Consider the following 22,055-nt stretch of genomic DNA (forward strand, 5'->3'; position numbering starts at 1 on the left):
CGAGCTGGTGCATATGGTCCCCTGTGAGATTTGCATCACATTAGAGATGCGGCTACAGGTCATATGGGTGGTGTGGTTAACGGGCTTAGTAAAGCTGTTTTGAAGAGGTTAACCCAGCTTGTAGTAAGGGTAAATAAACATAACAACCACCCATTCTTCCCTATTCAGCATGTGCTCTTATATTGAAGGCTAAAGGGTATTGAAGCCGCGAAGGATCAACTTGTGTTTGCCAGAGGACGCCAATGAAATTTGAAACACCAACAATCAGAGATTTTGTTTCTGCTCCTCATTAAATCATGAGCTTTTGTGTGGAGACTCTGGACGACTGTTCTTTAAGAAATTAACAGAATGGGAAGTTTTAAACTCTACACCAACCTTTTCATGACCTACACAGCAGCAAAGCTGCCACTCTTAGACAAACACCGCGGGGAAGGCTGTTCTGTTTATTTAAATTTGTAAATAGAAAACAGTTGTTTTTTTTTTAATTTTCATTTTTCACCTCCTCCTACGCCCTTTCTATCTACTATGTGGCCGCTACCGCATGCCCCAACCAGGGGTTTGCTTTCCTCCTACTTCTTCCAGGCCCTCCAGGAAGCCCGAGAGGGGAGTAGGGCTGATGGTTATATACAAGGAAAGGCACCACGGAGCCCAAGCGAAGTGGGAGAGACCCACAAGCGGTCACGCAGCACCCACCACCTGGGCAGGGTGGTTGCCACAGACACGCAGAGGAACGTGATCCAGGCTGGGCAAGACCTGGGAAACACAGGCTTGAGACATGAACTAATATTCTCCCCAACATGGGACGGGCGGAGACATCATCTCTTAACTGAGATGGGATGTGCTTGGCTGGTGTCCACTTGGGGAAAAAAAAAGGTGGGAACCTGCTTCCTCCTCCCTCAGAGGGGCTGCAAGGATGAAGGTGGGGTCTCAGGCAACTTGCAGGTGACAAGCCTTCAGCCAAACTGGGCTTCAGGACTTCGGACAGTGGCAGTAGGCAGCAGTCACGGAAGAAGCCACCCCCCTCCCCACCAACCTATTGAGCAGCTGTCCCCACCAAGGCTGGCTGTTGGTGTGCACAGGGTAAATCACGACCTGTGGTTTAAAAACCACGGTTTTTGTGCAGCCGGGCCCCGCTTCGCAGAACACTGAAATCCAGGAGGACTGCTTGGAGGCAGAGGGAGGCTTCCTCTCATTTTGTCCTGCAATATGACACCATCAGGATATCAGAAGCATTTGTTGTTGTTCAGTCGCTCAGGTGTGTCCGACTCTTTGTGACCCCATGGACTGCAGCACACCAGGCTTCCCTGTCCTTCACCATCTCCTGGAGTTTGCTCAAACTCATGTCCATTGAATCGGTGATGCCATCCAACCATCTCATCCTCTGTCGTCCCCTTTTCCTCTTGCCTTCTATCTTTCCCAGCACCAGGACTTTTTCTAGTGAGTTGGCTCTTTGCATCAGGTGGCCAAAGTATTGGAGTTTCAGCTTCAGCATCAGTCCTTCTAATGAATATTCAGGGTTGATTTTTTTAGGATTGACTGGTTTGCTCTCCTTGCAGTCCAAGGGACTCTCAAGACTCTTCTCCAACACCACAGTTCAAAAGAATCAATTCTTTGGTGCTCAGCCTTCTTTATGGTCCAGCTCTCACATCCATACATAACTACTGGAAAAACCATAGCCTTGACTATGCGGACCTTTGTCGGCAAAGTAATGTCTCTGCTTTTTAATATGCTGTCTAGTTGGTCATAGCTTTTCTTCCAAGGGGCAAGTGTCTTTTAATTTCATGTCTGTAGTCACCGTCTGCAGTGATTTTGGAGCCCAAGAAAATAAAGTCTCTCACTGTTTCCTTTGTTTCCCCATCTATTTGCCATGAAGTGATGGGACCGGATGCCATGATCTTGGTTTTCAGAAGCATAGGCAGAGCCTGTCTTAAACAAAAGAAGGTAATAAAAGCCTTTCTTCGTTCTTTCTACAGGCAGCTCCCATTTCAATGCAGCCGCCCTGCCCATCCTCACAGGCTGGTCCAGATTAACCTCCCCCCAGCCCCAGGTTTTGACAGCATGAAAGGGAGACGTCCTCATTTTCACCCCTGTTACATAGGCAACCCCCAAACCTGACAGGTGGACCTCCTGGAACCTGGGGGTCCCTGAGAGCCAAGGCCCCACTTTAAGGGACCCCAGAGGCCAGGGCAAAGGCATGCAGACCTCAAGAAAAGCAATGCTCTCAGCAGGATCTCCAGGTGGTCCTGAGAGCCGGGCCTGGCGAGGTCTTCCCCACTGCCATCCCTAGTGGGACCACAGGTTCCCAGAATTCGGGCCATATTGGACTAGTCACCACACCCTTCATCTCAAACCACACTGTGTTCCAACAAAACCACCTTGTTGTTTAAGTCTCCCTAAGGATCAGATTTATCATCTTTCTCATAGCCCCAGGGTCCCAACCATGGTAAGCTCATGACATTAGGACCCACGTGAGTCAAAAATCTGGGCCAAGGTCCCCACTCTCTGAGCACATACCTTAATGAGGGACCCAGAAAAGGGCTGAGTCAGGGTCAAAGAAGAACAAAGATGTTGGGAGGCAAGAGGTATCCCCACTGTTTTCATACCCACTTCTCTTTGGTGCTTCTGTGGGTTAAGGTCATCCAGGGTGGGTAACAGGAGCTGGTGAGCTCACCCCACTTGGCCCATGACAACGTCCAACCTGGGAATTCCTCCCAGCTAGGCGTGGACTGGCTATCAGAAGAGAACCTTGCAGTAATTTGATTAATTAAAAACCATACCTGTTTCTATTTTGTGCAGCTCATCACAAGCTGCTTTGCCATATTACCCCCCTGTTATTAATTCTTGGGGGCTAAATTATGGGTAACACTATTAAAACATTATCAGAACTAATGAGAAACAATTACTTAGAAAATGAGCCAGGACAAGATTGAGTTGAGAACATCAGTGGTGATCACCGCAGATTAGTTTAATAAATCATCAGGTGTAAGGCAAGACTGACTGTATGTATGCAAAGCCCCGTCACGGGGAAATGAAATTGAGATTTTTTTTGCATAATTTTTTCATTAATCTCAATAGGACCCGCGTGATGTAGATTGTTTTATCCCCTAATACCTTGCCTGAGGGGGGGTGCCCAATAATGTCTTCATTGTTTTACTGAGGTCTTAATGACAATCTGTGACAACCTCATTTTAATGTATAGAGGATTATATCAGTATAATCATGTTTTATTGAAACGGTGAGGGGGACTCCAGCAGAGTCAGGTACTGTCCTGAGTACAAGTTGGGAAGTTCCTGGACATCAGATTTACAAGTATTGAATCCCCAACCGCCTGGATATCCTCTCCTTCAGGGACTGACTGGGAAAAGTGTCCTCTAGAACGAAGACTTGCCGCCTCCAGTTTGAATTTCAAAGTAACTCCTTGCCTGGCATATTTTGCTGAGTAAATGGAACAAACCATGTAGGGTTTTCTTTTTCTCTCCTAAAACATGCTTGTTGTTATCATGACACCTCAGCCCCTAGTAATTCTTTGGGACGTCAGGAAAATGATCTTCAACAGGAAAGATGAATTTTCTAGTGATGTCTTGAGAGCAGTTAATACACGTTTTTTCTTTTGAAGGGCATTCTGCTTTTTTATCTTGGAAAGCTAAGTGTCTTCCGTTTTGATTTTGATTTTTACTTCTGGTACTTGGAAGGCAGTTGATGGTACAAAAGGGGCCCTGAGAGTAACAGCAGGATCTTGTGCCTGCTAATGCTGCGGACGGCACCGAACCTTCTGTAACCGCAAAGCCTGAGCCCCAGGCTGGGGGACACTGTCCTCCCGGCGCAAGACCCATCCCCGCGAGGTTTCCATGTTGCAACTTCGGGGGAAAGTAATTAGCAGACTTCAGCATTGAAATGTTAAAACCTTAGTCCTTCTTTCCGCACTTTATTTTAAATCGGGATGGGGTGAGGGGTTAAGAGAATGAACAAAATGGAAAATAAAGGACTTGCAAAGACCTTAGTACCTGAAAGCGGCGCGGTGGGTACGGGCTGCTTTTTACTGCTCTGTGATGAATGGTGGTGGTTAGTTGGTTTAAATTCCAGCAACTATTTGGCAGCATATTTCCTTACGAATCTATAAGAACTGCCAGCGACGAAAAGAAAGTAATTTGTAGGAGGATACCGAAATCATCGTTAGCGCCTTCCGATCGAGCACAGATTTAGCTAAACGGGCTGAAGCCTGCAGAATGTTTCTTTACAATTTTTAATGTTTTACAAAATATTCGAGGATTTGTTTGTTGCTCACGCCTGTCTTTTTTTTTTTTTTTTAATTTTGATTTTCTTCCACTCTAAGTGACCCGCTAGGTTTTATCGTTTGCATCTTGCGACGGGAAGGGCGGCCGATCTTTGGGACCGCGCGCCCCGTCGGAAGGACCTGCGCGCGCGGGGCCACCGCGCGCTGACTCCGCGTCGCCGCCGCCCGCGCTTCCCCAAGCCGGAGGTCCGGGCGCATGGCGCGGGGCCCGGCCGGCGAGGCCCGGCCCGCGCGGTGGCCGCTCCCGGGGCTGCGCCGTCGGGCCGGCGGGCGGGGCGGGGGCGCTCAGTGGGCCGGGACCGCGGGCCGCCCCGAGCCGGCGAGCCCGTCGCGCAGCCCCGCTGCAGTGGTGGTAGATCAAAGAGTGCCCCGTGTCCCCGCGGAGCCCGGACAATCCCGCGCCTTTGTGCGCTGTTGCTAGGAGCCCGAGAAACTAAGAGAAAGTGTCAGGAGCATGTTAATCAGACTCGTTACAGTGCAACAATAACGTCTCTCTCGGGTCTCCCAGGCCCCCGCGCACCCCCGCCGCACCCCGCGCACAGGCCCGACACCTGCGCGGGGCCCTCACGCCCGCCCGGGACCCGCGGGCCCCTGTGTCCTCCTCCCAGGTCGGCGCCGCGGCCGGGCGCCGGGACGAGGCCCTGGGGTCCCTGCTAGCGCCAGGCGCATCCCTGGATCCAGGGGTCCCTGACCGCAGCCCGGAGCCCTGAGCCTGCCCAGCGCGGAGCCCATCCCTAACCGGGGGACCCGTGGCGGATCGGGGTCCCCTTGCTTTTCAGTCATTGCAGGGGGTGGGGGACACTGCCCTCTTATTCAAGCACGATATTAGAGTCAAGAGAAAAAGGAACATTCCATTTCAGAGAGCTTTTTAGTGACTTGCTCGAAAAGCCTCTTTTTAAATTTTCTTATCAGATTCCATAGAGGATACTTTAAGTGATAATTCCGAGTTTCCGGAAGAAAAATAGCCCAACCTTTGCTAAAGGTAAATATTCCTCATAACTTTTTCGAGAGAATCACTTCATTCATTCCCTTATTCATTCAACAAACACCTCTCGAGCCCGACTGGATGCCAGACAGCTAGTCTGAAAGCCTCAGGACTGGTTCCGGGCGCACTTTTCTTTTAAAATTAAAATGTCCTTCTGTGAAGTGAAAAGAGGAGTAAAGGCATAAAATAATGTCAAATGTCAAAACAAAAAGAAGTGCCACTGGCTAGGGCAGCGACAGTAACAAGAGAGGTGCGAATTAAGAATCTGAAGCCTTTGAAAAACTACACGCCATATGCTTTGAAAACCAGCCACTTTTTTTTCCCCACCTATTTCATCTCCTTCTCCCCAATTCTTTTGGCCCCTACAAGTTCAGCCAGGCTGCAGTCCTGACACCAGAGTCCTGCCTGAGGTCTGAGGAATGAAGTCAGCCTTTCTGCGTGTTTGTAAACAGCTTGTCAGATTTGCTAAGAGATCAAACACACTGGGTCTTGGCCCCATTCTGCCCTTGGCCGGACACCGGGAATTGGAAAGCTGCGCTCGGTCTTAGGGCCGAATTTGGCCAACTCAGGGTGTTTTTCTCCAATACGAGTTCTTGTTCGGGAATCAGGACAGACGTTCAAGGAAGAGCAGAGGGGACCAGACTTCTTGGAGTATCACCGCCAAACCCTGAGTCAAAGACAAAGCTTCCCATCACCAGGAAGAACCACCCACGCTCAGATCACCTGTGCCTACCTACTGACCCCAGGGGGGAGTCCTGCAACTGCATCAGACTTCTCGGTTGCTCAGAATCAATTTCTCTGTCACGCTGTGTGCAGCATGTAGACGTAGAGAAAATGGGACATGGTCCCAGAGGTTAGTCTAAGCCCTAGAAGGAACTTCGCAGATCCCCTTCATTACATCAGTAAGAGAGTTGATACACTGAACACCAAAGAAGACCAAACACTGACTATATCCTGGCATTAAAATATGTAGCTAATGCTGATGTATGGCAGAAACCAACACAATATTGTAAAGCAATTACCTTTCAATTAAAAATAAATACATTTCTTAAAAAAGCTACCGAGCTAAGGAGGTGAATCCAGTGAAAAGAAAGCTGTTTTTTGTTTTTGTTTTTTGTCTACACAGTGCCACATAGCTGGTTTGGGTTTTGTTTTGACTTGAAACAATGCATCCAGTTGCTTTGGTGATTCAGACACAGAAAAGAGTCCAGAGAAAAATGAACGTTCCATCTGACATAGCTTTGTGGTGTGGAGACTTCCTTCAGAAGACTACCCACTCTAGGCATCTTAATTTTTTTTTTTTTTAATGGGCTCTTTTGGGTTCCATGGAAGGAAGAACTGTTAAACCAGCATGAACTTCTGGCTTAGAATCTCTGGGAAAACTGTGTTAATAATGCAAACTCCCAAATTCAGAGAAGAACACATCCGTTTCCTCCGTGGAATTTCCAGGGACTGGAATTCAGGCAGCGGCTTCCAGGGCGGCTCTGTGATGCTCTTCCCAGCGTGGTGCGAGGGAGCGCCGGCCACCAGGAGCCTCTCGGGCATTCCCACGCCAGCCCAGCGACATGCTGCCTGCCCCCCGGGGGGGCCCTGGCCACTGGGCAGCTGGACTCGGTCTGCCTGGCTTCAGGGCCTGACACTGCGGTGCAAAGGCTGTGTGCTGTGCAAGAGCCGTCACCCCTGTCTCTCGTGGTACCCAACAAGCTCCTGACCATTTTGCAAGGACGCAGCTTAAAGAGCACTTCTGTGAAGTCTGCCCAGCTCCCCAGAGGCAACGTGCTGGCCCTCCCTTGGTTCTTCACTGCACTGGGTCAAGAGTTCTGCCGTGATACTTTGTATACGGGGGTGGCTGGGCGTCCCCGAAACAGCGTGGGGGCGCTGAACAAAGGACACTGCCACGCCTGTCCAGATCCCTCTCCTGCCCATCACTCAGCCCCCCAGGCCCCCCCACAGGAGCTCATGGAAGGTGTTTTCACTACAAGTAGGCCCCGAGACCTCAGTTTCCTCCATCAGACATCCCGCCTCCTAGATGTGTACAAATATCGGCCCTTCCAGTGGACTTGCTCAAGCTGGCAAAACCAAGACGTCGACCACAGTCTGGAGATGAAATTGCTGAACCACACGGTTGCACAGACGTGAACCCCCCCCGACTGACACATTACGCTCCCCACAAAGGAAGCACCAGAGGAGTTTTTCGAAGCAACGAGAACATAGCTGAAGCCTCCTTTTCAGCAGCTGCCTCCCTCAGAGATGGTGCCTGACCCTGGCGAGGGTGTGCGAGGTCCTCAGAGTTCAAACGGCCAGTCGTCCAGTGCAGCCTCCTCTAGGGAGGCTTCGTGCCCCCCGAGCCCCTCCCAGACTAAAGAGCCCTGCGCCCGTTTTGCCAGGATGGCCCCCTGGGAGGCGGGGCCAATGGCTGGACAGTGTCGTGGCTGGTATAAGGAAAGGGGTTCCAGGAGAGGGCTGAAGGAGCTGGACCCGGACTCCCGGATGAGGCCTCCTCTCGGCCGCCCCCAACTCCTGCAGCCCCCCCGTGGCCCCCACCCTTCTGTGCATCACCTCTCATTCCATCCAGCCCCTCCATCCACTGTTCTCCTTCTATTTCCCTTTTCCTTATAATTTTTGACCTTCCTTCTTCTAGCAAATTCTCAAACCAAAAAGTAATCAACAAACGTAGGGAAGAAAACAAAAGTGGGTAAAAATTAATTTTTCCTATGATGTGTCTGTATTTGGGAAGTAATAAGTCTAGTGTCCTTAAGCTGTGAACTCCCCCCAGGACCCTCCGTGGGCCTTCATTTACTGTGAACTTGGCAAGGGGAGTTTATTGGCCCATTTCACTGCAGAGAGCCGGAGTGCAGAGGAGAGCTAATACTGTACTTTGGAAATCCATGGAGAAATGTCAGTGAGGCTGCTAATTACTCAGTAAATTAAACACTGCTGCCAAAGCTGCTATTTCTCATGTCCGGCATTTTGATCGTGCTGTCTTAAAGCAGGGCCAACATTCAGATTCCCGTTAAGCGATCAAGAAGCTGCGGATCTGGCAAACTGGTTACTAGTTCTTTATGTTTCAGGAGACATCATGAGTGTGCAGCCTGCAACTCACGTGGGAGCCCAGAAGGCTGCTGACGAGTAACAGAGCTTAAAGAGATAAAAATCTGCTTTCTATCCCGTTCTTAGCTTTACTTCTTCGGGGGAGGACATTGACAGAAAGGTAACAGTAAATGATTATTCATAAAAAAAACAGGTTATTTTCAAATTATGATAAACATTCCACTTTGGATGACTGAGGGTGGAATCCCCCCAAATCATTTTCTTTTTCACAACTTGGCTTTGTAAAGAGCTTTGTGAAAATCAGTCCGTCTTTGCATCATCTAAGGAATTTTAAATTGTGACATATATTTATGAGACTATTTCAGGCGAATATTTTCGAAATGAGTAGCAAATAAATGGGTCATGAATTTGCATGCACTGCTTCTGAAAATGAGCACATTTGAAAACAGTTTGCTCCAAAGGCGCCATTGGCCTTTTTCCTTCCTTCTCAGAGAGCATATGTGTTGCATTAGTACTCAGAAAAGAGCGTGTTTTCATAGCCTCCAGTGCTGCGTTTATAAAAATCGTGATGATTTTAGGACTGCACCTTCATTTTTTGAATTTTCAAAACTTGTCCCTTTTTGCTCTTTTATTTTCTTTCAACAAAACAAAGACAGGAGAACCCCTGTAAGAAATTTTATACATTCCCACAGAGTCGAAGTTTGTTGACCTTCAGGCCACAGAGTAAAACCTTCCTTTTAAGTCAAGCATTCCCCATTGGGAAGCGCTCCAGCTTTTTCTTTTTATGAGGAATTTTAACTGCTGGACTTAATTTAATTATTGTATTTTGTGCATACACCCAGAAGCCCCAGGGCCTGAGCTTTACTTTTTTTCAAAACTTTCAAATGAATATCTTTAGAAATGCACATTTCTGATGGTAACCTTCCTTCTTCACTTGTATTTCTAATCTAAATACCAGACTTCGATGGTTCTGTTTCCCGACTTATTCGTGGAGAGGCTTCGATGTCACATGTCTTTGCAACAGACACTCTTCTCCGGTAGACACGGAATATGGTCATTTGAGTCCTGAATGTAGGACCCCAGGCTTCATAGCAAGAAAATAAAAACCATCTCCAGTTGAACTACATTTTAAAACTGAGTGGTTCTGGGGACATAGTCTTCAATGAAAAGGGTTCCTAGTTTGAAACCAGTAGCATGCTGGCCCTATGGTTGTAGTTTGCCACCATCTGTCCCTATAGTTTCTGTGACATTGTCCTCGACACCAGCTGCTCCTCCCGGATCTCTCTCTCTCTCTCTCTCTCTCTCTCTCTCTCTCTCACACACACACACACACACACACACACACGGAGTTGTCATCTAGAGCTAAGGGCAAAGATTCAATATCTTCATTTCTCCTCTCTTCTTATCCATAAACAGTTTCACTTGAGCCTTCTGATTTCCACTTGGAAATCAAACACTTTGACCACATTCTGACTCTCAAAGACAAAAAATACTTTTTTCTTTTTTCTGATATTGACTTAAAACTCATTTAGGAATATTGGAATCTGGAACAAACATAAACTTGCCAAATTCATAAGCTCCGCCCAAAATATTTCATGAGGGTTGGACCACTTATTAAGTAAGTTTCATTTTAGGATTTCTGAGACCTCTGAATTTAGGAAGATGTTTTCAAGCAGAATTATCTGCTAGGTGAATCTGATTCTCTTATTTATTATGACTTAAAATTGTAGAAATCGCAGCATTTTGGTGTCAAAGAAGGACTTTTAAGATCACCTTAGCCAAAGATCCGGACCCTGGCACATATTAGAATTATCAGGTGAACGTTTAGTAAATACCCCAGTCGAACCCATCATTTTGCAAGTTAAAAAGAGAAACAACCAAACAAAACTGTGATGGCTTTTACATTCGAGGTCTAAAGTACAACATCATAACATGATTCGGCAACTCCTACTAAATTCATGCTAAACTTTAAAAAGCAAACGTAGGTTTCCGTAATTACGTTTTGGGCCACACCGCTTGGACAACAGTTGACTGATTCTTCCCACGATACACTTTGGAATTTTATCCACATTCACATCCCTGACTGGTCACAGAATAGGCTGGAAGGGTCATAGTCCTGAGATGTCTCACTTTAACTTTTGAAATAAGGTACGCTTGTGTGGATGTCTGCCCTTCCTGTGAACGCACTTAAGTTGGCTCTTCAGGGGCAACGTCATGCTCCATGACTGATATTCTGCGAATTTATTTTTCCTACATATATTTAAAATATCTCGGCAAAAGCAGTATTTCTCCCAGTGTCATCTGACGATCTCAAAACACTCGAACCATAGAGCTTTACAACGTACTGGTTTCATAAAAACAGAAGCAAAGGGACGTCTAATAACAGCTCATCTGAGTGAGTCCCAGGGTCCTTCGAGGGCAGAAGTGAGCTTAGCTGTCACCTCTGATGGCCTCAAGAGAGCAAGGGAAACCATGATGAGAGCAAGGGCTCCTTCTAGGAAGAAGTCTCAGCTGGGGTCTCCTCGGCCCTTTGAGCCAGCTTGGTCAATGCTGGCCCTCACCCCACCTCCCCCAAGTAGAGCACCCCCTCACCCTTCCCACACCTTAGCTGCCTCCTATTCCCCCTTCCCCATGCATCAGAGGTGGCATGCTTGCAGGTCACCAAGGGAAAAGGGGCGCTCCAGTCATTTGGACTAGAGGGCCAAGGACCTCCCAGGAGAGATCCAGGGAGCTTTGATCTCAATTATTTGCCTTGGGCTGAAAGACCTCTATTTGGCCACTCCTCAAGGGTCCTAATAAGGCCAGGACCTGGGATCCCAGAGGCAAACCTTTTTTCTTTTTTTTTTTTAAACGAAAGGAATGCCGAGATGCAATGATTAAAGCTATAGAGTTACGGGGAGATGACATGTTAATATGAGGCATACCTACATAGAATACGCTCAGTAATTCACTCCTCCAGCAGATATTAATCGAGCTTCTATGGTGTGCCTGCAGTAAGTGACATCACTGTGTCAGTGATGGGCTCGAAGGGTCATCCTGAGGCTGGCCCCAAGGCCTTGTCCAACAGATCCATCAGAGTGAAAGAACGTGGGTGGTGAAAGCCTGTCTCATTCTGGCCCCCCAGCCCCCATCCTGTTCTAATTACTCCTCCCATCCTTTGTAACAAACATGCACCAAGATCATAGCTCCAGGCCTGAGACCAAAAAGTAAGGAAGAAATCAAGAGTATCTTAGAGGTCGATTCTCATGCAACCATAAAAAAAGAATGTTTATGAAAAGATTTTTAAAACATTTAATGACAAGAACTGCTGAAACATTTGCCCTTGCTCGGTTACTTTCTGCCCCTTTACACTTTTCTGTACCTTTCAAATTGGCTACAGTGAACTCATATCACTGTGATAGCCAAGAAGTAAGATGAATGATAAAATTGTTGTTTAGTCGCCTCAGCTGTGTCCAACTCTTGTGACCCCATGGACTGTAGCCTGCCAGGTTCCTCCCTTCATGGAACTTCCCAGGCAAGAATACTGGAGTGGGTTGCCATTTCCTTCTCCAGGGGATCTTCCCTCCCCAGGGATTGAACCCAAGTCTCGTGCATTGGCAGGCAGATTCTTTACCATCTGAGCCACCAGGGAAGCCCAAATGTGGGATTTTGGATTTTTCCTTATTTTCTAAAATAGATGGAAGCTTTGTAAACAGAAAAATCTTTGTTAGCATTTAATTTTGTTGTTTTAAGTAAGGATGACTAGAGGTGAGCAAATAAATCTAGGCAAAAATCAGAATTTGTTTTTTGTTTCTTTTCGTTTGTTTTGTTTTTTGTTTCCCACTCGAAGCTAGTGGGATCAGAGTTCCCAGACCAGCATCGAACCCAGGCCCCCACTTTATGCTGTGGAAGCATGGAATCCTAACCACTGGACTGCCAGGGAAGGCTCCCAAAATCAAAATTTGGATGAGAGAGAAAGTTCATTATTATTACAAGAGTAGTCAGAAACTGGACCAGAGAAAATTTAAAGCAATAATATAAGTTTTTTGACTAGCAAACTAAATCATTTTTTGAGTGCAGACCTCCAAGGCCAGCACTTACAAGGCTGACGGCAGTGTAAGTAGGTACAGTCCTGGAAAATATTTGGCAATGTGTGTCCACAGACTTACTGTCATTTACTTATTCCTTTTACATCTGGATCTGGGAAATTCTGTGATCCTAAATATAGAAAAAGCCTCATTCACAAACACAACTCACAGTTGCATCATTTAAATTAGAGAAGTATGGCAACCATGATGGAATATTAAGCAGCCACTTAAAGCTTGTGTTTCTGAAGAAAATAAGGAAAAGCTTCATTTCACAACAGATACCAAGCTGTACATGTAGAGTCTGCAGCTGAACTGTCTGACTTCTACTTCTTACATTTGAGGAAACTTGGGCAAGAAACTAGCCTCTCTGTGCCTCGGTTTTATTCCCTGTGAAATGGGGGTAATAGTGGTACCTCTCTCATAGGATGGTTATGAGACTTAACTGAATTAGTACGTATAAAGATGAGTACCTGACACATAGTATGCCCTCAACAAGTGTTAGCTGTTATTATTATTACAATGTGATTGCGTGTGTGTAGTTGCTAAGTCGTGTCTGACTCCAGGCGAGATATACTGGAGTGGGTTGCCATTTCCTTCTCCAACAGTGTTAATAAGAAATCACAAGAGAAGAAAATTCACCAAAATGTTAGCAATTACTGTGTTTGGAGGTAGAGCCTATTGCTGATTTTCATTTTGACTTCTTTTTACATTTTTGTGTTTCCAAATTTTTCATGAAATATATATCAAAAATTTAAAAAAACACAAGTTGGAGCTAATTACAAACAGAATCTATGAAACACCGCTTTTGATGGTACTGCGGTCACCTAGAAGGCCCAGGGTAGAGATCCTGGCAGGAAGTTTTCATGGGATCTGAACCTCCTGCTGCCAGGATGCGGGCACGGGGAGGATGGGCTCAGCTGCGGCCAGTCATGGACCGTGCCCAGGACTGGCATGAAAGGAACCTGATCCCCGCCCCCGCCTTGGCCACCCACTCCCGGTGGGTTCTGGAAAAAGCCTGTTCCTTCTCCATTAGGAGGATCTTGATGCCATTAGCAGCCTCAGAGAACTGGCAAAGCGGTCGAGGGAATGTCTGAGATACTGCGGGAGGAAAAGCGATCCCGAACGCCGCTCTTTCCAGCTGTCCACCCTCGGAATTCCCTCTCCCGGGGGGAGGGCCCGTCTGCTCTGTTTACACACCTGGACCTGGTGCGAAGGGCGGTCTGGAGGGTGGCTCCCAGACCATTTGTGGAATCATTCCTGCTTCCAGGCAGCAAGCCACAGGCAAGCCTTCAAAGAAATACCAGAAGCCAAGTGCACTCTCTGTCATCACTTAATAAGGCTTGAAGCTTTTCATATAACAAAAGGGGATGACGCGGTTCCCCCTCGCCTTGTGGGAACCCAATCATTCTTCCGTCAGCCCTACACCAAAAGGGCTTGCTCTTACCTTTAAACATTAGATCTGACTAACAGTGGGCCACCAGTGCTGCTGGTCCATAAAAGAGGAAGTAAACAACCGCTGGGGACTTGACTTCATCACATAGTGTGGAAAGGAAGGAACTGTAAGTTGCCACGACAGATAATCTAGGATTATTTTTGGCAAAATGCACAAACGTGTCAAAGTTAAGGAATGTCGGCATCATTTTTTTAATATCTGTTCTTGCGAGGTTGGAATTAAGCCACGGATCGCTTCTCAGCCTTTTGGCTAAGATCAAGTGGAATTAAGCCATGGAGACAAAAATTTCTTCTACTTTGTTCATTCCTAGCACTAAGTATGATGCTTATTCTTAATCAATTCTTGTTGAATGGATTGATGAACAAATGAGAGAGGGTCCCCTCTCTACTGTGTTAGATCATGGGGATATAGAAAGAAATAACTCACAGTCCCACCCCCAGAAACTCACTCTAGTGGTGGAACCAGACTAACTAATAGAAAATGATTCAAATACAAAATGACTGATTCCCAAAATCATGCCACTAATAGTAGACATTTTTCAGCTCCTCCTGTGTGTCAGATACTTATACACAGTAAAATGTCATCCCTAAAACAAATTAAATTTTAAAAAATTAAGGGATATTAAAAAATTAAGGCAGTCCAGCGGTTAAGACTGCATCCTTCTACTGTGAGGGTTCAATCTTTGGTCAGTGAACTTCGATCCTGCATGTTGCACAGTGTGGGGGAAAAAAAAAATTAAATTAAATGTGATCCCTTCCTTCAAAATTCACAGTCCATTCTGGAAAACAAACATGAAGCATAGACGGCACAATACCACAAGGAAAGCAAAACAGAAATGTGGACTCAGTTGATTTAATCATGCAGACTGGCATCAGACTGCTTGAGTTCACAAAGCTATGTGACCTTGGACAAGTTGCTTAGCTTCTCTGGGCTTTAACTCTCCCATTTGTAAAATGAGCTTAATACTAGAACCTATCTTCTAGGGTTGTTATGAGAAGTAAATGAGTTAACATTTGTAAAACTCAGGATTTTTTACAAGCAAGCTTGTACTAAGTACCGAATATAAATAAATTAAACTTTCCTGTGTTCTAAGAAACACATTCTCATTAAGAACTCTGACTTTCTCTTTGTGCATGCCTGATGACTCGCCCCTAATAGAACTTGTGATGGGGTGTAACTCCAAAACCATGGACTCGCTCAGGTTACTCAGGGAAGGAAAGGTAAGATTCCTGTCTGGAAAAGAATAAGCATTTAAAGTGAAGCTGCTCAGTCGTGTCTGACTCTTTGTGACCCCATGGACTGTAGCCTACCAGGCTCCTCTGTCCATGGGATTTTCCAGGCAAGAATACTGGAGTGGGTTGTTCTTCCCTTCTCCAGGGGATCTTCCTGACCCAGGGATCCAACCTGGGTCTCCCGCATTGCAGGCAGATTCTTTACTGTCTGAGCCACCAGAGAAGCCCCTCATTCAGACCAAGCCCATCTATTTCTGGAGTCTCTCTCATTACCTCCTCCAACTAGACCTCAGTATGAATGACTCAGTTATGAGCTCCTGTCTCCTCTTCAACTGAGAGGGTCCTTTGCAGTACTTGGATGCAATCTCAAAAATGACAGAATAGTCTCAGTTCATTTCCAAGGCAAACCATTCAATATCATGGTAATCCAAGTCTATGCCCCAACCAGTTACGTTGAAGAAGATGAAGTTGAACGGTTCTATGAAGACCTACAAGACTTTCAGAACTAACACCCAAAAAAGATGTCCTTTGCATTGTAGGGGACTGGAATGCAAAAGTAGGAAGTCAAGAAACACCTGGAGTAACAGGCAACTTTGGCCTTGGAATGAAGCAGGGCAAAGGCTAATAAAGTTCTGCCAAGAGAACGCTCTGGTCATAGCAAACACCCTCTTCCAACAACACAAGAGAAGACTCTACACATGGACATCACCAGATGGTCAACACCGAAATCAGACTGATTATATTCTTTGTAGCCAAAGATGGAGAAGCTCTATACAGTCAGCAAAAACAAGACTGGGAGCTGACTGTGGCTCAGATCATGAACCCCTTATTGCCAAATTCAGACTTAAATTGAAGAAAGTGGGGAAAACCATTAGACCATTCAGGTATGACCTAAATCAAATCCCTTATGATTATACAGTGGAAGTGAGAAATAGATTTAATAGATCTATAGATTTACGAGATCTGATAAACAGAGTGCTTGATGAACTATGGTCGGAGGTTCGTGACATTGTAAAGGAGACAGGGATCAAGACCATCCCCAAGAAAAAGGAATGCAAAAAAGCAAAATGGCTGTCTGAGGAGGCCTTACAAATAGCTGTGAAAAGAAGAGAAGTCAAAAGCAAAGGAGAAAAGGAAAGATATACCCATTTGAGTGCAGAGTTCCAAAAAATAGCAAGGAGAGATAAGAAAGCCTTCCTCGGCGATCAATGCAAAGAAATAGAGGAAAACAATAGAATGGGAAAGACTAGCGATCTCTTCAAGAAACTTAGAGATACCAAGGGAACATTTCATGCAAAGATGGGCTCAATAAAGGACAGAAATGGTATGGACCTAACAGAAGCAGAAGGTATTAAGAAGAGGTGGCAAGAATACACAGAAGAACTATACAAAAAAAGATCTTCACAGCTCAGATAATCACGATGGTGTGATCACTCAACTAGAGCCAGACATCCTGGAATGTGAAGTCAAGTGGGCCTTAGAAAGCATCACTATGAACAAAGATAGTGGAGGTGATGGAATTCCAGTTGAGCGATTTCAAATCCTGAAAGATGATGCTGTGAAAGTGCTGCACTCAATATGCCAGCAAATTTGGAAAACTCAGCAGTGGCTACAGGACTGGAAAAGGTCAGTTTTCATTCCAATCCCAAAGAAAGGCAATGCCAAAGAATGCTCAAACTATCGCACAATTGCACTCATCTCACACACTAGTAAAGTAATGCTTAAAATTCTCCAAGCCAGGCTTCAGCAATACATGAACTGTGAACTTCCAGATGTTCAAGCTGGTTTTAGAAAAGGCAGAGGAACCAGAGATCAAATTGCCAATATTCGCTGGATTATCGAAAAAGCAAGATAGTTCCAGAAAAACATCTATTTCTGCTTTATTGACTATGACAAAGCCTTTGTGTGGATCACAACAAACTGCGGAAAATTCTGAAAGAGATGGGAATACCAGACCACCTGACCTGTCTCTTGAGAAACCTGTATGCAGGTCAGGAAGCAACAGTTAGAACTGGACATGGAACAACAGACTGGTTCTAAACAAGAAAAGGAGTATGTCAAGGCTGTATATTGTCACCCTGCTTATTTAACTTATATGCAGAGTACATCATGAGAAACGCTGGGCTGGAAGAAGCACAAGCTGGAATCAAGATTGCCGGGAGAAATATCAATAACCTCAGATATGCAGATGACACCACCCTTATGGCAGAAAGTGAAGAACTAAAGAGGCTCTTGATGAAAGTGAAAGAGGAGAGTGAAGAAGTTGGCTTAAAGCTCAACATTCAGAAAACTAAGATCATGGCATCTGGTCCCATCACCTCATGGGAAATAGATGGGGAAACAGTGGAAACAGTGGCTGACTTTATTTTGGGGGGCTCCAAAATCACTGTAGATGGTGACTGCAGCCATGAAATTAAAAGATGCTTACTCCTTGGAAGGAAAGTTATGACCAACCTAGATAGCATATTAAAAAGCAGAGACATTACTTTGTCAAGAAAGGTCTGTCTAGTCAAGGCTATGGTTTTTCCAGTGGTCATGTATGGATGTGAGATTTGGACTATAAAGAAAGCTGAGCGCAGAAGAATTGATGCTTTTGAACTGTGGTGTTCGAGAAGACTCTTGGGAGTCCCTTGGACTGCAAGGAGATCCAACCAGTCCAATCCTAAAGGAAATCAGTCCTGGGTGTTCATTGGAAGGACTGATGCTGAAGCTGAAACACCAATACTTTGGCCACCTGATTTGAAGAGCTGACTCATTTGAAAAGACCCTGATGCTGGGAAAGATTGAGGGCAGGAGGAGAAGGGGACGACAGAGGATGAGATGGTTGGATGGCATCATCGACTCAATGGACATGAGTTTGGGAAACTCCAGGAGTTGGTGATGGACAGGGAGGCCTGGTGTGCTGCGGTTCATGGGGTCGCAAAGAGTAGGACATGACTGAGTGACTGAACTGAACTGAACTTCCCTGCAATGCTCAGCCTCGGGCCATTTCCATCTCCTGCCTCCCCCACTCTGCCTCTGCCTCCTCCCTCTGACTCTTACCAACAGTCCTACCAAGTATGGGTGTGATATCCCCCCACCCCACTCCATCACACAGGGCCTGCTCCGGTCCCACCCCCAAATCCGAAAAACCAGCCTCGACCCCTTAGGACCCAGCCAGCATTCCAGTCCATCGAGTGAATCAGGAGCCAGCCTCCCTGACCCTCCACCCCATACCCACCACTCTTCCTGGGCCTGAGAGGCAGCTCCTCCGATGCCCTTCTCTTAAAGGCTCCATCAGCATTTTCAATTCAGGTTTCTGTTCAGTTTACAAGTCAGCTGGGAAACACAATGAGCCCAGGCGGAAAGGTGCCTTTTACCAGGGAGCAACTCAGCCCAGAGAGGACCCAGGGAGGCCAGGCGGCCTTGAAATCTCGGCCAACTTAATACCTACATTAACCATGGATTTGCGTGGGGAGCAGCCGCTTCTTTTAATTGCTCTGAATAAATCTGCTGGGTGATGTTCAGAAATATGTGGACGGCAGCAGCACCAGCTTGTATTACCAGGAAGTGCTTTGGGGGTATTGTGTGCTGAGAAAGGCTTTACATCAATTGAAACTCCCTTTTGCTTGGAGCTGAGTCCTGAAAGTTCACGCAGTGAGAAACACTTCTCGCCGTGCACAGACTGTGAATTGTATATAAAATTAAATTTTCTGATTAAAATCTGCATTGTTGGGTCTCCTGCTGCCCGCCACCATTTCGCCGAAATCAGATACTATTTGTGGTAATGGCAACAAGGGAAACCTGTTATCATTGATTGTAAACTGGCTTCGCTCCTACGGCTTAAAAATCTGGAGAGCTTTAGTGTGCAAACATTGCATTTTCCGTACAAATATTACCGAGCCGAGTTTTACTACTGATTCATCAGCCAGGGTGCCAGCAGATTTGCAGCCCGACCCCGACAGCCTTAAATCTCCTGCTCACCCAGCCCTGGACTGCAGGCAGGCTCTGAGAGGTGGGAGGTGCCCGCAGGAGTGTGAGACAGGCGTCCAGAACCCTCTGCTGGGGTTTTATTAGGATTTTTTTATGTGGACCATTTTTTAAATTCTTCATTTATAATATTGCTGCTGCTTCTTTTTTTCGTTTTTAATGTTTTGGATTTTGGGCCATGGGGCATGTGGGATCCTAGCTCCCTGACCAGGAATTGAACCCACAACCCCAGCATTGGAAGGCAAAGACTCAATCACTGGACTGCCAGGGAAGTGCCCCCCTCCTTTCTTTTTGAGATTTTTTTTTTGTCTGTTGTTTCTTAATTTTTAAAATGTCTTTCACGGCAAAGTCTCAACCACTGGACCATCAGGGAAGTCCACTCCCCCCCTTTTTTTTGGAGATTTTTGTTGTTGTTGTCTGTTGTTCTTTAATTTTTAATATACCTTTCTTGGGAATTCCCTGGCAGTCCAGTGGTTAGCGATCAGGGGTTTTTCACTGCCTGGACAAGGGTTTGATCCCTGCTTCGGGGGAACTAAGATCCCTCAACCCTGGCCAAAGAAAACAAAAATCAATAATAGAAAAGCAAAAAGGAAAAAAATTTTTAAATCTTTCTTCACAAGGGCATTATTATTTGAGAGAGGAAGGAAGACAGAGGAAAAGATGGAGCCTAGGAAGATTCGAATTTAAGAGCCCACTCTCCCCCCACCCCTGGCCGAGGAAACTGACAGGACCGCCTTTTATGGATTTGCCTGCCTCCACGCCCACCCTCAGCCCCTCTCCCTCCACCATCAACCTCCAAGCCCCCGTTCTGAGAATCAGCCTCACAGAAATCAACCACAGCTCTGCACAGCATCACCGATAGAGGGGTGCAGGCTAATAACTTTGCTTGACACATGCAGAATCTGAACCAAAAAAACAAATATGTTTTTTTCCTTGGAAGATGTGCGCTCGGAATTAGAACCCTGAGGGCTGGTTTTCATCTTTTCTTTCCCCAGTTTTCAGTTCACAAGTGAATGCTCCCCAGAAGTCAAGATTGGCCAGGCACACTGAAATATTTTTTATTGCTTTCCAACCATTAGAATAGATTGTTCCTCTCTTTCATTTTGTAAATCATTTTGTGGCATGGGTAATATGAAATAGCTTTGACTTACAAAGGAAGACAAGGTCGTGGCAGGGGAAGGATTTAGCAAAATGATGGATCCAATTCAGTGTATCTCACATTTTGACAAAACAAAGCCAAAACGAACTGATGTCTTAAGGAGCAACCTGGTCTGAATACAGTGAGTCTCACCACATCTTTTTGGAGAAAAGATCACGAAGGTCACTGGCAAAACCAGTGTTATAGAAGTTGTTGTTCAGTCATTCAGTGCCCCACTCTTTGCCACCCATCGACTGCAGCACGCCAGGCTTCCCTGTCTTTCACTGTCTCCTGGAATTTGCTCAAACTCATGCCCGTTGAGTCAAAGATGCCATCCAACCATCTCACTCTCTGTCGCCCCTTTCTCCTGCCCTCAATCTTTCCCAGCATCAGGGTCTTTTCTGACGAGTGGGCTCTTCAAATCAGGTGGTCAAAGTATTGGAGTCACTCTCTCTGAGGAAGGAAATGCAAGGGAAGTGAGTTGAGGTGAATGGGTACTCAAAGAGCCCAAGTTCAAAGGTGAAATGGGTAGGATCCCACACACACCCCACGTAGGGCTCAGAGTGTCCTTCTGCAGCTTCTTTGCCCTAACAGTCAACCCTAGGCATTCATATGCATTCATCTAAGCTGTCCCACCTGTGGGGGACATACCTGGGGGGGGGGGGTTGAAACAGGAAGTGCCCAGTAGGGTGCCTGACCCAATCCACGCCCCCCCTTATCTGTATTCCTACAGATAAGAGTTTGGGGAAACCACTATTATTATGCCTTCTTCTCTTTCCATTGCATAGTTGCATAAAGATTCAATAAATTGAAATAATTTGCAAATCTATGAATTAGCTATCTTTGGAAATGATTCCATTGGCTTTCTTTTCTCCCTCTAAACCTCCCTTGTGTTAGATTTCTAGTCTTTCACAGTTTCCTTGACTCTAGTTAGCACCAACCTGAGTTACTTACATGGTCATTGTTGTTTGTTGTTCAGTCGCTGCGTCGCGTCTGACTCTGCAATCCCATGGGCTGCAGCACGCCAGGCTTCCCTGTCCTTCACTATTTCCTGGAGTTTGCTCAGATTCATGTCCATTGAGTTGGTGATGCCATCCAACCGTCTCATCCTCTGTCACTGCCTTCTCCTGCCCTCAATCTTTCCCAGCATCAGGGTCTTTTCCAATGAGCTGGCTCTTCACATCAGGTGGCCAAAGTATTGGAGCTTCAGCTTCAGTCTTTCCAATGAATATTCAGGGTTGATCTCCTTTAGGATGGACTAGTTTGATCACCTTCCAGTCCAAGGGACTCTCAAGAGTCTTCTCCAGCACTGCAATTCGAAAGCATCAATTCTTCAGTGCTCAGCCTTCTTTATGGTCCAATTCTCACATCTGTATATGACTACTGGGAAAAGTCATAGCTTTGACTATATGGATCTTTGTGGCAAAGTGATGACTCTGCTTTTTAATACACTGTCTAGGTTTATCATAGCTTTCCTTCCAAGGAGCATGCATCTTCTGGTAATCCCAAGAAAGGATGGAAATCTCAGTCTTCAATCAAGGAAGAGATGGGTCCTCAGATAGGCATCTACAATGCTGACGGATGGCCATCACCCAGTTTTCTTCCCCCGTTGGTTCTCCAAAGAGAAAAGCCAGGCCCTATTCGCCCAAGAACCTCCTCCTCCATCACAGATCACAAAGGCTCCAGGTTGATCAGGCCAATGGCCCAGCAATCACACTCTTTCTCAGCCAGAATGGGGAGTTGAAAACTTGTCACTCACCAGCAAGAAGAGGTGGGATCCATGTCAGGTTCATGTCCCTTCTCTCCCCATTCGCTCACCTCCCCACCCCTCCCTCTTTCACTTGGTATGGAGTGTCTTCTTTCCAT

At 46.1% G+C, this 22,055-nt stretch overlaps 1 protein-coding gene across 3 annotated transcripts in view; it reads left to right on the forward strand.

The window, feature by feature from the left end:
* Positions 1-11,855, forward strand: part of CLYBL (citramalyl-CoA lyase) — a 229,665-nt gene extending 217,810 nt beyond the window's left edge. Inside the window, exon 9 of one of the 3 annotated variants that reach the window (XM_043892487.1) lies at positions 8,351-11,855. The gene's annotated coding sequence lies outside the window, so the exon portion shown is untranslated. Of the gene's footprint in view, positions 1-168; positions 316-8,350 lie in introns of those variants that run through there. The other 2 variants (XM_043892485.1, XM_043892486.1) reach the window with 2 other exon arrangements.
* Positions 11,856-22,055: the final 10,200 nt, after the last annotated feature.

The sequence above is a fragment of the Cervus elaphus genome, chromosome 30 (assembly GCF_910594005.1).
Source record: "Cervus elaphus chromosome 30, mCerEla1.1, whole genome shotgun sequence".
Lineage (NCBI taxonomy): Eukaryota > Metazoa > Chordata > Mammalia > Artiodactyla > Cervidae > Cervus > Cervus elaphus.